Consider the following 14,950-nt stretch of genomic DNA (forward strand, 5'->3'; position numbering starts at 1 on the left):
CAACCAGATATTCTAAATTAATCTAGTCCCATTTGTCAGCATTTGGTCCATAATCTCTAAACCCTTCCTATTCATATATCCGTCCAGATGCCTTTTAAATGTTGCAATTGTACCAGTCTCCACCGCTTCCTCTGGCAGCTCATTCCATACACACACCACCTTCTGTGTACATTGGGTAAATTATGAAAAGATATTTAATTAATACCTGTGGGTGGAATCTTACCAGCCCCTGAGCATCATGGGCAATGGAACATCCATTGGTAAAACATAGCCAGAGCAGAATAATGAGATTAACAATGTTGAGGTAAACATCCAAATATCCATCCACGCTTTTAAAAATGAGATGAGAATCTCACGAGCATGTGGCAAAGGAATTATTTATGCACAAAACACAGAAAGCTAGCACACAGTTGCTAATCAGGAAGGATAATGAAATGGCCCTTATTTTAAGGGGCTGGAGTACAGGAGCAAGGAAGTCTTACTGCAAATGTGTAAGGTGTTAGTGAGATAACACCTGTAGGGTGATAAACAATTTTGGTCCCTTTATTTAAGGAAAGATATTGTTTTCTTGGGGGCAGTTCGGAGAAGGTTCATGAAGATAGTCCCTGGAATGGAGGGATTGTTTTATGGGCAAAGGTTAAACACATTGGGACTTTACTCACTGGGGTTTAGAAGACTGAGAGGTGAGCTTACTGAAACATACAGGATTCTTAATGGGCTTTAAATATACACAGGGACTCTGCTCCCACAGGTCTCTGTACCAAGGATTACCAAAGACTCACAACCCTCTGAGAGAAGAAATTCCTCATCATTTCAGTCTTAAATTGGTGCCCCTTCATTCTGAGACCACGCTGTCTGGTCCTAGACTACCCCATGAAGGGAAACATCTTCTCAGCATTTAACTCGTCAAGTCCCTTAAGAATCTGATATTTTTAAAATGAGATCTCCTCTCATTCCTCTAAACTCAAGTGAATAAAGTCCCAACTTGTTTAACCTTTACTTGTTAAGACAATCCCTCCATACCAGAGACAATCCTCGTGAACCTTCTCTGACCTGCCCCCAGTGAAATGATATATTTCCTTAAATAAAGGAACCAAAACTGTCCGCACTACTCCAAATGTGGTCTCACCCAGCACCTGGTATAGTTGAAGTAAGATGCTCTAGTCTCATTAAGTGACATGAAAATATCCTATTCCTCATCAAGAGCATCACCTGGATGAGCAAGATAAAAAAACAGAACACCAAAATCACAGAAGCCTGTCAGTGAGATGTTTAAGTCTCACAGGAAAGATAATATTATCTACTAGCTATAAAATCATTCTTAATTAGCTCAAGTATTCACCATTCTTTGTTCAATCTACACACACTCTGGCATGCAGTTCTGCAGAGGGTTGAACATCATGCTGTACCAAACTGCTTTATAAAAGACTCTGCCTCCATTCAACACACCAGGTTATAGTCCAACAGGTTTATGTGGAAGCACTAGTTTTCGGAGTTTCCCTCCTTCATTAAGAGGTTGTGCATAACCTAAAGGAGCAGTGCACCGAAAGCTGCACTTCCAAATAAACCTGTTGGATGAGAACCCCGTGTTGTGTGATTTTTAACTTTGTCCACCCCAGTCCAACACCGACACATCCAAATCATTCATACAATATAAACTACTAACATTTGAGCACAAAATCCTTTCATGGGTAAATTTCAGTAACAAATTATTAGAAACCAGTGTGGTCTTAATCTGACCAGTTATGTAAACATTTTAATTGTTTTGGAATTAAAAGCATGAAAAGAGTAAAAAAAAAGTCAGTATGATAAAAAAAACATAACTTTAAAGTTATAAACCGTCTACAAAATATGCAGGTTTTGAAAATTGTATGTTAATGTTTTGAGGCACTAATGTCCTCTGGAAATGGTTGGTATTATTATTGACATTGTGCTGGAGCCCTCAATGTTCCAGTTCTTTATACATATATGGACTCCAGTCATTCCATAGTAGATGAGATAATTGACTTATCTTGGTACCTCCCTAGAATAACCACAGTCGGTTAAAGCATTTGATTTAACTGGTTCCTTGCACTGTGTTTGCACACTGCAGTGGGGCCACGATGTCACGTACAAAGCTAACTCGTGGAGTTGAAACAGACTGAAGTTACATCAATGATTTAATGGGGGAGAAGAGGGAGAATCAAGATCCTGATTTATCCTTGGTTATCCAAGTTTTCCACTCTACAATACTCCTCTACATCCCAGCTTGTCTTTTTTAAAGAAATGAACCACCTTCACAGAATTGTCGATCTGTGAAAAGGTACACACAATTGCTTTGACAGATAATTTTCCCACACCTGACAAACAGAAAGTACTTGCTTGCTTGAACTGATAAAATGTACCTGCACAAAACAGTGCCCTGTTTCTTATATTCCAAACTCACATCCATAAATCAAAATGAATGCTCTGGAACAGTCTAGCCAAGTACTTTGGAAACAATAACTGAACAACTCTAATCACAAATATTAAATAAATGTAACAATAAAAAGTCGCTTTTAATCATTTGAATACAGATGCTCCAAGCTCAGTCTCAAAACATGTAGTATGTTTCTGCAATTTAATATTTGCATGGCCCTAAGCTGAAAAATTACTGATGGTAGACAGAAATTATGCACAGAATCTCCTTGTTTTTCACTACATTTTCTTGGGAGCACTAGAGTCAGACATGTTATGATTTATATGCAGGATCATAAAACAAGCAGAATCACTGTAAGGATAGAAATGTAGTTTGAGGAAAGTGAGGAACATGCATATTAATAAAATTATCTCCTAACTGTATAGATGCTATATAAACTAAAGTTCAAAGTTATCAAACTAGTTATGCAAGTTAAGCACTGCATGTTTTAAAAAATGCAATAGTGCAAAGATTGTATTTGTTTAACAGCTTGTGATAGAAGAAAAACATAGAGAAACACACAGGAAATGCAATACAACCCTTCAGTTGGACTAACGTAAATCTCCAAAACACCAGAATAATGACATTGGCTCCTGTTGCTATGAAATCTTTAGGCCAAATTTATGGCTGTTCTCAATAGATGCAAAAGGCAGGAGACTTGCTTTCTCTCGTCGTTGACAGGGGGAGTCTCTGGCAGCTACTTGCCTTGGGAGTTTACACTTTGGTTGTGCCTCCATGTTCATTAGAACTGGTGTAAGCCTAGGTAAAAAAAAATACAGGGAAACTGCTTTAACTGAACATCTGGGAACCCTCTCAATCTCCCTAGTTAGGTTCAAAGAAATGTAGAGCTTTACTTGAGCCTGGATGTAGAATTGCCAGAAAGATGAAACAGTTTGATTTATTTAGATTTATTTAATATTGTCAATTGTATCCAGGTATAGGGAAAAGTGTATAATGTCGCCACATTCTGGCACCATCTTGAATTACAAAATAAACTATTGAATAAAATGTATAAATGGTAAAATACAGAATAAATTAATATTAAATTGTTTTTACTAAAACTGAGAGTAAAAAATGAGGTCTGCAGATGCTGGAGATCACAGCTGAAAATGTGTTGCTGGTTAAAGCACAGTGGGTTAGGCAGCATCTCAGGAATAGGGAATTCGACGTTTCGAGCATAAGCCCTTCATCAGGAATGAGAGAGAGTAGCCAAGCAGGCTAAGATAAAAGGTAGGGAGGAGGGACTTGGGGGAGGGGCGATGGAGGTGGGATAGGTGGAAGGAGGTCAAGGTGAGGGTGATAGGCCGGAGTGGGGTGGGGGCGGAGAGGTCAGTAAGGAGATTGCAGGTTAGGAGGGCGGTGCTGAGTTGAGGGAACCGACTGAGACAAGGTGGGGGGAGGGGAAATGAGGAAACTGGAGAAATCTGAGTTCATCCCTTGTGGTTGGAGGGTTCCCAGGCGGAAGATGAGGCGCTCCTCCTCCAACCGTCGTGTTGTTATGTTCTGTCGGTGGAGGAATCCAAGGACCTGCATGTCCTCGGTGGAGTGGGAGGGAGAGTTAAAGTGTTGAGCCATGGGGTGGTTGGGTTGGTTGGTCCGGGCGGCCCAGAGGTGTTCTCTGAAGCGTTCCGCAAGTAAGCGGCCTGTCTCCCCAATATAGAGGAGGCCACATCGGGTGCAGCGGATGCAATAGATGATGTGTGTGGAGGTACAGGTGAACTTGTGGCGGATGTGGAAGGATCCCTTGGGGCCTTGGAGGGAGGTGAGTGTGGAGGTGTGGGCGCAAGTTTTACATTTCCTGCGGTTGCAGGGGAAGGTGCCGGGGGTGGAGGTTGGGTTGGTGGGGGGTGTGGATCTGACGAGGGAGTCACGAAGGGAGTGGTCCTTGCGGAACGCTGATAGGGGAGGGGAGGGAAATATATCCTTGGTGGTGGGGTTCGTTTGGAGGTGGCGGAAATGACGGCGGATGATACGTTGTATGCGGAGGTTGGTGGGGTGGTAGGTGAGAACCAGTGGGGTTCTGTCTTGGTGGCGGTTGGAGGAGCGGGGCTCAAGGGCGGAGGAGCGGGAAGTGGAGGAGATGCGGTGGAGGGCATCGTCGATCACGTCTGGGGGGAATCTGCGGTCCTTGAAGAAGGAGGCCATCTGGGCTGTGTGGTGTTGGAACTGGTCCTCTTGGGAGCAGATGCGGCTGAGACGAAGGAATTGGGAGTATGGGATGGAGTTTTTGCAGGGGGCAGGGTGGGAGGAGGTGTAGTCCAGGTAGCTGTGGGAGTCAGTCGGTTTATAGTAGATGTCTGTGTTGAGTCGGTCGCCCGAGATAGAGATGGAAAGGTCTAGGAAGGGGAGGGAGGAGTCTGAGACAGTCCAGGTGAATTTCAGGTCGGGATGGAAGGTGTTAGTAAAGTTGATGAACTGTTCAACCTCCTCGTGGGAGCATGAGGCAGCGCCGATACAGTCATCGATGTAGCGGAGGAAAAGGTGGGGGGTGGTGCCAGTGTAGTTGCGGAAGATGGACTGTTCCACATATCCTATGAAGAGGCAGGCATAGCTGGGGCCCATGCGGGTGCCCATGGCAACTCCTTTAGTTTGGAGGAAGTGGGAGGATTGAAAAGAGAAGTTATTCAGGGTGAGGACCAGTTCAGTCAGTCGGAGGAGGGTGTCAGTGGAAGGGTACTGGTTGGTGCAGCGGGAAAGGAAGAAGCGGAGGGCTTTGAGTCCTTCGTGATGGGGGATGGAGGTGTACAGGGACTGGATGTCCATAGTGAAAATAAGGCGTTGGGGACCGGGGAAGCGAAAATCCTGGAGGAGGTGGAGGGCGTGGGTGGTGTCCCGAACGTAGGTGGGGAGTTCTTGGACTAAAGGGGACAGGACCGTGTCGAGGTATTGGGAGATGAGTTCGGTGGGGCAGGAGCAGGCTGAGACAATGGGTCGGCCGGGGCAGGCAGGTTTGTGGATTTTGGGCAGGAGGTACCCCACTGGTTCTCACCTACCACCCCACCAACCTCCGCATACAACGTATCATCCACTGTCATTTCCGCCACCTCCAAACGGACCCCACCACCAAGGATATATTTCCCTCCCCTCCCCTATCAGCGTTCCGCAAGGACCACTCCCTTCGTGACTCCCTCGTCAGATCCACACCCCCCACCAACCCAATCTCCACCCCCGGCACCTTCCCCTGCAACCACAGGAAATGTAAAACTTGTGCCCACACCTCCACACTCACTTCCCTCCAAGGCCCCAAGGGATCCTTCCATATCCGCCACAAGTTCACCTGTACCTCCACACACATCATCTATTGCATCCGCTGCACCCGATGTGGCCTCCTCTATATTGGGGAGACAGGCCGCTTACTTGCGGAACGCTTCAGAGAACACCTCTGGGCCGCCCGGACCAACCAACCCAGCCACCCCGTGGCTCAACACTTTAACTCTCCCTCCCACTCCACCGAGGACATGCAGGTCCTTGGATTCCTCCACCGGCAGAACATAACAACACGACGGCTGGAGGAGGAGCGCCTCATCTTCCGCCTGGGAACCCTCCAACCACAAGGGATGAATTCAGATTTCTCCAGTTTCCTCATTTCCCCTCCCCCCACCTTGTCTCAGTCGGTTCCCTCAACTCAGCACCGCCCTCCTAACCTGCAATCTCCTTACTGACCTCTCCGCCCCCACCCCACTCCGGCCTATCACCCTCACCTTGACCTCCTTCCACCTATCCCACCTTCATCGCCCCTCCCCCAAGTCCCTCCTCCCTACCTTTTATCTTAGCCTGCTTGGCTACTCTCTCTCATTCCTGATGAAGGGCTTATGCTCGAAACGTCGAATTCCCTGTTCCTGAGATGCTGCCTAACCTGCTGTGCTTTAACCAGCAACACATTTTCAGCTTTACTAAAACTGAAACAGGTTCAAAAGGTCATCTTTCCCTCTGCGTAGACTTCACCCTCTCAACTCCTCCAGTTACCACCATTCCACATCATCCCTGGCAACGTGCTTTTTTTTCTGCGGCCATTAGTGCAGTTGTTTCTGTGTCCACCATCCCTGAGCTGGAGATGGTCACGTTGCCCTGGTCCCACAGCCACCTCCAATGCTGGACCTCGATCAATGGGTCCTGGCTCCAATTCGACCGATGGGTCCTGGCTTGTCTTTCAATGTTACCATCTGGGATGGAGTGGGGGATGGAGATAAGCAGAACCACAGCCACCTGAGGTATCAACCTGCCTTTACGTTCCCTTCAGTTTTAACCTTTAATTCTCCTGAGGATGCTGTCTCTTTGCTGGGAATTTGGTTCATGACCTTCAGGGATGTCCATATGCCAGTGGACCAACATGCTTCATGCTAAGGGTTCAAACCTCCTTTAAGTGTCTCTGAAACATTAACTGGGGGATTGAGAAGCCAGTGGAAGCATAAGACTTACCAACAGAGGCCAGGGATTGACAGGGATAGACTTGCCCTTTTGTCACTCCATTTTACATTGCTGCTACCCAGTGATTAGATTAGAGTAGATTCCTTACAGTATGGATACAGGCCCTTCGGCCCAACAAGTCCATACCGACCATCCAAAGAGTAACCCACCCAGAACCATTCCCCTAAATTTAACCCTGACTAATGCACCTAACACTGTGAGCAATTTAGCATGGCCAATTCACCTGACCTGCATATCTTTGGATTGTGGGAGGAAACCAGAGCACCTGGAGGAAACCCATGCAGACACGGAGAGAATGTGCAAACTCCACACAGACAGTCGAACCTGGGTCCCTAGTGCTATGAGGCAGCAGGGCTAAACACTAAGCCACTCTGCACCTCCTGTAGCTGAAAATTAGAAGCAAATTATCATAAATGGAATGAAGCACACAAGAGATACATTCTATTGATTTGCTTGATATGTGATTGGTGTTGGAGTGGAATTAAGTTCATTCATGATTCTTTGTGCAATAAACCACATAACTCCCCACTTATTTCAAAACCTTGCAGGAGATTTTGGGCTCTTTGCTTTCGCATCTGAAGTTCTGTTTTAAGTGGAAATTCCTGAGTGAGTTGGTGATAGAAAATCCTAATCTAACAAGATCAGTTCAGTGTCAGTTCTATTGAAGACTTTTGCCCTGCCCAAAACGGTGAATCAAATTTCACCCTTTCAACATATTGTTGGTTGAGTTGTCTGTTCAACACAGATCCCCCTTGAGGATTCTTTAGTGATGTTTCTTAAAGGATTACAAGATATTCATTTCCCATTGTTATCTACTGAATACCAATGGTCAAGAAGTGTTGCATTTTATCAATGGCTAAACTTCTACCATAACTCGCAAATGGATTACATTTCCTCTGTTCACCTTTAGCAGATTTTACTTTGTATGCTTATGTAAAAACATATTGGTTAACTAAAATATGTCATTCTATTGATGGGTTAGGAAGATTTTGTGTACGAGAGTAATCAGCACAGAACAAGAATAAGATGAAATATTTTCAAATGTGATAACGAGGCTGAGGGGTTACCTTACAGAGGTTCATAAAATCATGAGGGGCATGGATCAGGTAAACAGACAAGGTCTTTTCCCTGGGGTGTTGGAAATCCAGAACTTAAGGGCATAGGTTTAGGGGGAGAAGGGAAAGATTTAAAAGGAACCTCCAGGGCAGCAGAGGTGGTGCATGTATGGAATGAGCTGCAAGAGGAAGTGGTACAATTACAACATTTAAAAGGCAAGTGGATGGGTGTCTGAATAGGAAGAGTTTAGAGGGATATGGACAAAGTGCTGGCAAATGGGATTTGATTAAGTTAGGGTATCTGGTTGGCATGGATGAGTTGGACTGAAAGGTCTGTTTCGTGTTGTACGTCAAAAGGTACCCCTGGTCAAAGGTTACATCTAAAGTGTCAACATATCCTTATTTTCAAATGTGACCTTCCCAGCAGTGCATTTGTAAACTTTCTGTTGCAATTTCAGATTTCCAATGCAGCTTTTCAAATTCAGTCTGTGGAGCTCCTTCTATTGATGATTTTAGCTGCATGAATGCAAATTATCCAGAAAAATCTGTCCATCCATTATACTCTTCCCTGGACCAGGTCCAGCCTCAACCTTCAATATCAAACTCATGAGTCAATTACTAGGAAGAGTGTCCGTAATGGCTCCTCCAAATCCTTTCATCTTCAGCGCGGCCATTCTGGAGGCTGTGAGGATTTTAGGACTCCATCTTTCTTGGAGGTCCCATGCCAACCAGAGATCCCCTCCCAAAATATAGTCCATGTCCACGTCCAACCCCTGTCACTGCAAAAAACCCAGACTTAGCTGTCTAGTTCATTCTTCGAGGGCTGTTTGGAATCCCAGTAGTGGTTACTGCTCCTTGGAACACACTTGGTACTAGGCAACTGACTGAGCAGCCACTTTTAAGGGAAGATGAGGCAGATGTTGCATTTTGAATGAGTCATTGATCTGACAAAAACCTCTGTGTAAACTTCTGATCAACACATCACATTGTTGTCGCCCACATTATGACAGCTACATGTCAATAGCTGGAATGTGTCATGATGGATATTCTGGATCAATGGTGCTGGAAGAGCACAGCAGTTCAGGCAGCATCCAACGAGCAGCGAAATTAACGTTTCGGGCAAAAGCAGGAAGGGCTTTTGCCCGAAACGTCGATTTCGCTGCTCGTTGGATGCTGCCTGAACTGCGGTGCTCTTCCAGCACCACTGATCCAGAATCTGGTTTCCAGCATCTGCAGTCATTGTTTTTACCTCATGATGGATATTGTCAAATCAAGTGAAACTGAGACCAAATGAAAGAAGGCACGAATGAAGTTCTTGCTGATCCATCTGTCATTTAATCATTAAGAAATATTGCTAGTTTGCACAAATATTGGGTCCAATCCTCATTGTTTCCTCAGGTTGCTGAAGCTGCTAGCAAACCTTGCACAATTATTACTCACTTTCTGCTCTGGTGGGAAAGGAACGCAGGTCTATGTCCCTACAACAGAAGCAGGTGTCGTTATAACTGAACAACTCACAAAGACAGGAGTAGGGGGTAAATGACATTTTCCTTTTTTTAAATTCATGGGATGTGGGTACCGCTGGCCAGGCCAACAGTTATTGTATATCCTTAACTATCCAGAGGGCAATTGAAAGTCAACCATATTGTTGCAGGCCTGGAGTCACATGTAGGTCAATGCAGGTAAGGACAACAGATTTCCTCCCCTCAAGGACCTTACTGAGCCAGATTTTTTTTTTCTCTCTGGTAATTATAACAGTTTTACAGTTACCATAGACTCTTAATTCAAGAATTTTTAAAATTGAATTCTACCGTTTGTCACAAGAGGAGTTGAATCATTGGACTAACAGCACAGCAATAATACAACTGGGCCATTGTATTACTTTTATGGAAGAGGAGATGATTTCACTAACAAGCTTTTATCAAAGAATGATTTCTTCCTTTTAAAAAACCTGTGGTGTTGGTTCAGGAACAAATGTTGATTTGGGATATTTCCCCACTGTCAAATAATGTTGTGGGCTCTGTAACTATATTCTAAACTACCTGAAGAGTACTCCAATTAGCTGCCAGTATGGAACTTCAAGCAGTTCAGAGTATTCCCATCCCAACTTACATTGCTGAATAATGTTCATGACGTCAGAATATATGTTACAATATGTCAGATGAGAATCCCTTAGGTACTTTCTTTCCTATTTCTTGGTGTCTATAGCACACAGGCTCCTAATTAAAAGTCACTAGTCTTAATTCACACACACGTATATGCAAACTTTATGAGAACTATTGAAATGGTCCCAAAGGATCTTGGTCTCTGACAAATAAATACACTTGTACATTCATGAATCCAGTCGGTGTTGTACATAATTTGATTTTTGCTTTGTGTTCAATCCCAGGCCAAAGGCCAGAGCTGACATTGCTTCAAAATCTGCTGCCTGACGAGATATTAGATCCAGATATCTCCCTTTGCTCTCTGTACTTGGAGGGTTTTATTTTGGGTTCCACTGTTCAGATAGGCTCGGGCCTGACCTCCAGGTATTACTTCAAATGGTGTGTCTGAGGAAATTTCATGATAATGGTGGCTTAGTGGTACTGCCATACAGTGCTAGGGACCTGGGTTCAATTCCAGCCTCAAAGAACTGTCAGTGTGGAGTTTGCACATTCTCCCCATATCTGCGCGGGGGTGCTCTGGTTTCCTCCCACATTCCAAACATGTGCAGGTTAGGTGGATTAGTCATGCTGAATTGCCCATAGTGTCTAGGAATGTGCAGACTAGTTGGATTAGCCCTGGGAAATGTAGGGGACTGGGTTTGGTTGGGATGCTTTTCGGTGGGCTTGTGTGGACTTGATGGGCTGAAAGGTCTGCTTCCACACTGTCGGGATTCGCTGATAAGTTTGCAGCTGACACCTCTGAGCTGCTCTAGTTTCTACTTTCTAACAGAGCGTCCATCATCTGACTCCCAAAGTCATAGTTACATCAGAGGCTCAATCCTATATTAATTAAACTCCTGCCTTTAGTGGAGGTGTCCAGACATAACATTCCACACGGGAACATGGAATGAGATTGGGAACAGCTAAAGTGGAGGCTTTAAAAACCCTCAAGACACACCCACAATTTTGAAATGCAGCAATTTATTGCTTACTCTTATTTTACCAGGCTTGCTGTCAAGGAAAGATCGCCAACGTTCTTAAAGATCTATCCCACCCTGGCAACCTCTACCAGTGGGGAGAAGGTATAGAAACCTGAACACACGCACCAGCCAGTTTCACAACAGTTTCTACTCTATTGTTGTTAGAATACCGAATGGACTCACAAACTCTTAACATCTGCCTGTACCTCTGCGTTTGGTTTTGCCATTGTTTATCCATTAGTTACTATCTATACTACTTAACTATGTGATCTACCTGTATTGCTTGCAAGGCAAAGCTTTTCACTGTGCCTTGGTACATGTGACAATAAACTCAATTCAATTCAATTCAATTGTTATCTAAGGCTCAGAAACAGTGCAATAAGCATTTTCCAGTGAGCTGGTGTATTTTGTGCATCATGTCGTTTTTTTAAAGTTGATTATCAGTTTTGGTTTAGACGCAGTTTAAGCATGAAGAATACATACTTTGTTCACGATATATTGTCATAACTTACATTATTTTATCCTTATTTGTGAAGGAATAAATTTGAAAAATAATGAAGTAATGCAAACTTACATCAAACCCTGGTTAAACCATGACCATCATAAATAATTCTGGTTAGCGTGTTAGAAAAGAAATATGGAGGCAGAGTTTCTAGCACCTTGGTATACTATGGTTAAGGGCCTTGGATAGTACCAGAAATATCGGAAGAGAATTGTAATGTGTTGCACTTTACTAAATGTTCAATGTGAACTTTAAAAAGTTTTACGAATATTGTGAAGAAAGTAAATATTTGGGGTTAAAGTATCTGTATTCTAGCATAGTTTTCCAAAGCACAGAACTGCCTATGACTGAGTATTATAGACTGGTACATTCCACACCCTGGGGTTATAGAGGCATACAGCTGTACAGTACAGAAACAGACCCTTCAGTCCATCTCAGCCATGCTGACTGGTATCCTAGATTCATCCAGTCCCAGTTGCCAGCATTTGGCCCATATCCCTCTAAACCTTTTCTGATCATGTACCCGTTCAGATGCCTTTTAAATATATACACCTATTCCATTCTGTTTCTATCACGTCTTGTTTTTAAATTTTAAAAGAAAGATCTGACTTAATTCGTTACAAAGTACAGTTGAATTAACTTTCTCATTCACAGACTCACTGAGTGATTGAGCTACCTTTTAGACTTTTACTTGAGAGCAAGGAATGAGTTACCTGGACATCTAGTCTGCTGAGATAGGATTTATTTTGTCAATTTTTAGGGAAGTTGTTTGTCACCCCATATGAGACAGCAGAGCTTGGAATTAATGGGTGTTTTAAGGCTTGAAGGGCTGGAATAAATGTCAGTCCAGGGACTTCCTCCTGTGTACAAATGCAGAGTAATTTGACACTGCCTGCAGACTGTCTTTTCTAGCTGGGCTGTGAACCGTGTTACTGCAGGAAGCTGGCTGTAGAAGCATGCTTTAAGTTCCTTATCTATGAGCTTTTAGTTGACACCTGAGATCAGTGAGGTCAAGGGTCCAGTTTGAAAAAGAATGCTGTTGAGAATGAGCGGAGGAATAAACACCTTAGATTGTGCAGTGCACCACAAACGCAACCTGTACAGAGAAGTTGCTAAACCAGGGCCACAAGTGTACACAGTGAGGGCTTAAATTTAAGCTCGAACAAGCTGCTGTTGTGCTTGAACAGATACATGTAATCTTTTGTGTGACGTCGACATCTTTTAAGGCTTATCTAATATCGAGACAAGGCATAATAAAACCATTCTACTCACAGCTTTGCTTTAGTAGCTGACATGATCATTCTACATTAAATGTATTTGTGTTTATGAAAACCATAGAACACCTACACTGTGGAAACGGGTGATTTGGCCCAACAAGTCCATACCGACCCTTTGAACACCAAAACTTATTCCCCTACCCTATTACTCTACATCTATCCTCAACTAATGCACCTAACCCAAACATTCCTGGACACTACGGGCAATTTAGCATGGCCAATTCACCAAGCCTGCACATCTTTGGATTTTAGGAGGAAACCAGAGCACCTGGAGGAAATCCACACAGGCACGGGGAGAATGTGCAACTTGGGAGCAACACACTGGCTCAGTGGTTAACACTGCTGCCTAACAGCACCAGGTACCTGGGTTCAATTCCCACCTCGAGTGACTGTCTGCGTGGAGTTTGCAAGTTCTCCCAATGTCTGCATGGGTTTCCTCCCACGATCCAAAGATATGCAGGTTAGGTGAATTGGCCATGCTAAATTGTCCATAGTGTTCAGGGGTGTGTTAGTTAGGGGTAAATTTGGAGTGAATTGGTTTGGGTGGGATACTCTTCAGAGGGGCGGTGTGGACTTGTTGATCTGAAGGGCCTGTTTCCACACTGTAGGGATTCTATTCCACACAGTCACCCAAGGCTGGAATCGAATCCAAGTCACTGTGAGGCAGCAGTGCTAACCACTGAGCCACCGTGTAACTGTGACTGAAACATGCAAAATTAGAAGGTCTTGAGACATAAGACTTCAACCTTTAGACCATTTGGTATCTTGAAATTTTGAAAAGTAATCATTTTCTTTAGTAACCTTGAAATAAAAGGCAGTCTTAAATTTCACGGAATTTGTGAATTGAGATGCTCAGCTTCTTTGACAAAAGATAATTGACACTTGGGGTGGAAACTTATCGTATTCATTCATTTGTGGGATGTGGGAGTCATTAGCTGGGCTGCATTTATTGCCCGTCCCTAATTGCCCCTTGTGAAGATGGCGGTGAGCTGCTTTCTTAAAATACTGCAGTCCCTTTGCTGTCAGGACAGCCAGACTAGGGAGGGAGTTCCAGGATTTTGACCCAGCAATCTTGAAGGAAGGAAGGACACTGACAGACACTTGGAAGGGCCTGAATGACGTGGGCTATTTGTATCAAGGCCTATCTTGCACTGAAAGCAGCTTGCTGTACCTTATTTCATTTGCCGAGTATTGAGGCAAGTTTCCTAATAGGCAACAGTGTGCTGCGAATTAATGAGATTATAGCTGGTTAAACGCTTTCTGAAAGGTACAACTCACCTCATTTATAGTCAACATACCAACTTACCAACCTGACAAACAAACTAAACGTGAAGAATTCTCAATATGGAAGACAGAGTGAGACTTCAGCTCCCCACTTGCTGAACGGTGTAGCAGCCTCCTGGTTGCTAAAATACAGATAGATCACTAATTTGGTCAAACAGCAAGGGATTTTGAGTATATTGACTAAGTAAAACTCCAAACTCACAAAACCTAGACACCAGATATGCTGCAACACCGCAGCTATGTTTTAATGACATTAGCATAATGTAAAAGGCATCGGTTATCCTAGACAGATATATCCCAAATCCCAAACAAAGCAGGGCCAAGATAGAAAAGCGCCAGGTCCCACTACACAAAGAAACAAACAGGAGCATGCCATCAAATTATTGACAATGTTTCAAACTATTGATGAGTCTCCCTGATTGGCCAAAATTATAGAATGTTTGAGAAAACCTTCCAAAAAGGCATGAAAATGGGGTTCATCTGGAGACCATTCTCTCTTGCAGCCTCTTGGACCTTCTGAGGAGACCAGCATGGTCAAAGGCAGAGACCCGTTGACCGTCCAGAGACAAAGGTAAAAATCACACGACACCAGGTTATAATCCAACAGGTTTATTTAGAAGCATTAGCTTTTGAAGTGCTGCTTCTACATCAGATGGTTTAAAGCAGAATCATAATAAGAATGTTTGTAGGGTATAAGCAGGCAGGGCAAGAGTTAAGTTCTGACTTTTATGAAACGCGAGGTTCGGCTGAGCATGACTCAGATCAGATACGCACTTACAGTGAACAACGGGGTGCTAGAGACAAGGGTAATGGGTTAACAAGGTGGAAAAGCACTCCTTTTAT

The 14,950-nt window shown here is 43.8% G+C and overlaps 1 protein-coding gene across 1 annotated transcript in view; it reads left to right on the plus strand.

The window, feature by feature from the left end:
- Positions 1-2,241: 2,241 nt before the first annotated feature.
- Positions 2,242-14,950, plus strand: part of LOC132829977 (transcription cofactor vestigial-like protein 2) — an 88,928-nt gene continuing 76,219 nt past the window's right edge. The window contains exon 1 of the mRNA XM_060847418.1: positions 2,242-2,302. The gene's annotated coding sequence lies outside the window, so the exon portion shown is untranslated. The remainder of the gene's footprint in view (positions 2,303-14,950) is intronic.

Source organism: Hemiscyllium ocellatum, chromosome 30, assembly GCF_020745735.1.
Source record: "Hemiscyllium ocellatum isolate sHemOce1 chromosome 30, sHemOce1.pat.X.cur, whole genome shotgun sequence".
NCBI classification, from domain to species: Eukaryota; Metazoa; Chordata; class Chondrichthyes; order Orectolobiformes; family Hemiscylliidae; genus Hemiscyllium; species Hemiscyllium ocellatum.